Below are 4,467 nucleotides of genomic sequence, written 5' to 3' on the forward strand. Positions count from 1 at the left end.
GTTAACTAGTGAATGTGTGCACACTCAAGATCCGATCCAAATTCTACTCTTACATCATCAAGGTGAATTCAATAAACTCAATAAAGCATTCAACCTTCAAGAAACTAATAGCCAAACATATTCAATTCACAAAACAACAGTATCAAGCAACAAGTGAACTCTAAATCTCAAACATCTTGTAAAAATCAAAGTATCATCCAATTCTCAATTACACTTAATTCAATCATTCAACTCAAATGCTCAATCACAGTACCCTTCAACAGAGGAACACCATCAAAAACCTTCAGTTTAGCATTCATAATTAAACTCCATCGTAGCATAATCGATTCCATGTAAAGAACAAAATTTAGCTAACTAAATAACCTAAACTAAACAACTAATGTGAATCAGAACTCTAATTCAAAACACAAACTAGTTAGCTAACTAATTAGTAGTTAAACAAGATTAGTAGTTAACTAATTAGTGATTCAAACAAATCAGAATTGCAAAATCATAACATCAGATACAGATTTGCAAAGTAAATTCAAACCAAAACTTAAACAAGGAGAAATTGTAAAGACAATGAATCAGATCTGACGATCTAAGCAAGTTTGAAACAATTCAAAGACAAAGTTAAAGAAAACAAAAGCCTAAAGACATTCCACAAACCAAAACCGAAACTAAACCTCTCTTCTCTCTGTTGAAACCACAGATTTGCCTCTAGGAACGCCCTTCCGGCAATCACCGGCTACCTCTGAATCACCAGCACATTCAGGAGAATTCAAAAGCCATAGAGAACACCCTAATTAGCTCGGATTCACCTGAAATCACCAGTTGCCAAAGAAACAGATCACTCTTGCTAAATCCGGAGACGCGAGGTGGAAATGAAGATGGATCGATCTCTGGAGAACCGAAGAACGCCCCTAAATCCCCCAGAGAGAATGGCAGAAGCTTAGATTGGAGAACACCCCTAAATCTGGCTTGGATGAAACTCATGGACAGTAATATCACAACTAGAGGACGCCCCTAAATCGCTGCTCTGCGCTTCGTCTGCTGGTCGCCGAATCACTAGAGGTTCGCCGAAGATGAAGAGAAGTGAAGATCATATCTGGAAGTGGAATGGGAGCATCGGCCGCGAAGGAAGAAGAAGCTGCTACAGTGTGAAATCGTGAACGCCCGAGCCCAAGAAGCACTGTAGCTTCTCGCGGGTTTTAAATCCTCCTCAGATCTGATCCAACGGCTTGGAATCATCAAAGCTTGATCAACGGTGGAAAATAACCTAAAATCCGATCCAACAGTGCTGATCCTCATCTACGGTCCAGATCTGCTCCTCATTAGGTCGGATGTATCAGATGTTTGACGGATGGCCCAGATCTCTCCAATCTTCAATGGACGGTCCAAATCACTCCAAGGCTTGATCGACTTGATTAGCCCTTGATTTGAGCCCAAGTGTGGCCTGATCTGATTGGGTCCACAACCCTTTTGATGCCTACAAAATAATAAAAAAATATTAGCATCAAATAAAGCCACAATAACATAATTTGCAATTAAGTCCAAAATTGATACAATGTATAAAAATATAGTGTAAATATGGGTTCTATATATGAAAACTACATCAAACCATGATTGTATGAATGAAAATATTATAGTAAAATCATGGTTATCAAATTCCCCCACACTTACTCTTGAACGTCCCGTGAAAGTCGAGAAAAACTAAAAATCCTACTTCAATGGCACCCCCTAAACAAATTCCTAAACATGATTAGAAAATAAAGAAAGTAAACCATCTTAGATTATCACATTCCAAAATCTCAAGCATTCATGGACTTAGAACTTTACTCTTGGTTAACAACATAATAATTTCCATCAATCATGAATAAATTGAAATTGATTCACACTAAAATCTCACAAGATAGAGTTTTTGTGGCCCTCATCCTATCTCACATGTAATAAAAAAAATAGAGGGTGCTCATGCTACTTGTGCTTCTTACCCTACTATAAGCTTGCTTATCTTCTACTCTCCACCATGATCATAGATATCAATCACATTCATAAAGATTAATCATGAAGAAATAGGAAATATGAATTAAGTGCACATCAAAGCATTAGTTGCAAGAAAAGATAAGAAAGAAAGAATTAGCAACAAGGAAAAGATAAGAAAGAAAGATTAAGCTTTAGTGGAAGATATGGATACAAAGAATGCTATCTAATGAAGTTCAGCTATACTTCCTTATTTCTCTTTTCTTTCTTTCTGAACTACAATTGCATCAATTCTGTTTGAGTTCAATGTAAGCTGACTTTTTCTTTCATTCTGAAAATCTGAGTTCTTGTTTCCTTAAGTATGAACCTAAGAAACCATGTCATTAATTCTTTGTTAAAGTATACCATCTTCACTTCAATTCAATTCTCAGCTTTTCAAATTCTTGGCACAACACTGCACTTACAGATTCAAAACCAATTCTGTGTATCAGTTGTTTAGTTTCAAAATTCACTGTCAAAGCCTTCCCAATTATCTCTTTCAACTTACAACTCATGAAACATCTTCTATTCAAAGATTTTAACTTCCCTTCCTTGAATTTTTACCCTTTTGTTCGAAATTACAGCACTAAAACTTGTTCCCAGCATCAATTTCAGATTCTACTACTGTTAAGCCTGAAATTTTGTATATCAGGCCTAATGTGCCAAACACTCTTCATTTCAATTTCCTGAATTTGCACAACTCCTCAATTAATTACTTTACTCATCTACATTCAGTTTCATACTCTGAAATCAGCTTTACAATTAAATTTCAGCGCTTACAGTTGCATTTCAGTAGCTTCTGAAATCAAAACTAAATCCAAAACTTCCCCCACACTTAAACTTTGGTCGTCTCGGACAATTCAACAATTCATGCTCTTCCAATTACTTGATACTTTCCTTACCACATTCTTTGTCTTCCCTCATTCTGCAGATATTCTTTCCTTCTGCTCTGTCTCATGCATAATAGCTTTATTGATCACCTACAGCAACCTATCATCAGCAACATCTGAATTCTGCCTTAAAATAGGAATCGACGCACAATAGACCAATTTGATACTTAAAATTCAAAATTGATCTTTTTCACAATTGAACTGTAATTTATCTCCACTGATTTCAGAGAACAACTCCTATCAAATCTCCAATAATAATAATAAGGTTTCAGAAATTTCTGCATTTGGGCAATTTAGAATTAAATTTCAAAAATTCCAGAACTAATACCCACAACAGCCCTCAAAACAAATTCAAATCAGCCACTTCTTCTCTTCCTTCTCTTGTTTTGTTTAATAACTTTATAAGAGAAGTAACTGCCTACACATTTAAAACTGCAATGAAACTTTGTACGAGTCAAATGTCAGTTTCTCCATCACATGCAACTTGAGTTGATCAGTTTCAAAGTTGTACATTTCAACAATTAAGGCTGATCAGAAACAACATCATCAAATTTTTGACACCAAACATTTAATTACTAATACATCAGTTTCATCTCTGCAGAATCAGATCTTGCAGAAATTCAGTTTTGATTCTAGATTCCGGAAATCATCTTATGCGGTAAGTGTTAGTTTGTTGCTTATCCTATCCAACTTCTGATCTGCCTTAATAACCTTATTTTAAAAACAATCTGATTTTCTAAATTCTAAGTGTTTAATTCATCAGGATGTTTTCCAGCAGATTTCAGCATCTTGTTTCTGAAACGTTATGTATTGCTGGTTAACTTCTTTCATAAGTATTCCAGCCTTTCACTCACTGTTATCCCAATTCATTAGCTTATGAATCTTTATTAGCTTCCCCATTGATTTCCAATTCATTCCTGATTTCTGTAAGGCAATTCCCAGCTCCTTGCTGCTATAAAAAAATTCCATTGCTATAAACTTCAACAGCTTCCATAATTCAGTACTTGGTCAGCTTCTAGAGATTCAATTTTCATCTCAGAACTTCTTCAACAGCAGCAACTGCAAGAATAAAAATAGAATTCCATAGCATAGTTTGATGTGAAGGCTGTCCACAGATTTTGTTGCCAACTTGACAAACTACAGACTTGTTTACAGTTTCAGTTCCTACTCAGAATAAGACTTTACTTGAGATCACCACTCTGGTTTGCTCTTAGATACAGTTGAGTAGACACACAAAATCATTTCAGCTGTCAAGCAACTCCAGGTAATAATCAAATTCAGAAACAAAATCTGAATTCGGGAAAAAAAAACAGAATGCCAATGCTGAAGAAAACACCTTCACAGAACAAATTCAGAAAGTTTAGCTAAATTCTGGAATCTTATCTGATATCAGATAGCATCGAAGGATATGTTCATGTTATATAGGTGGAGAACCAAACAAATTCCGTGCAATAGACAGTAGCAACCTTCTGGATCCATATAGAGAGTTTCGACTTTGTATCAACTTGCTTTGTTCAACCACCACAAATCTCAATATTTCTTAATCTAGCTTCTTAAGATCCCTATCAATGCATACCGA

The sequence above is a fragment of the Zingiber officinale genome, chromosome 10A, assembly GCF_018446385.1.
Source record: "Zingiber officinale cultivar Zhangliang chromosome 10A, Zo_v1.1, whole genome shotgun sequence".
In the NCBI taxonomy this organism is placed as follows: Eukaryota; Viridiplantae; Streptophyta; class Magnoliopsida; order Zingiberales; family Zingiberaceae; genus Zingiber; species Zingiber officinale.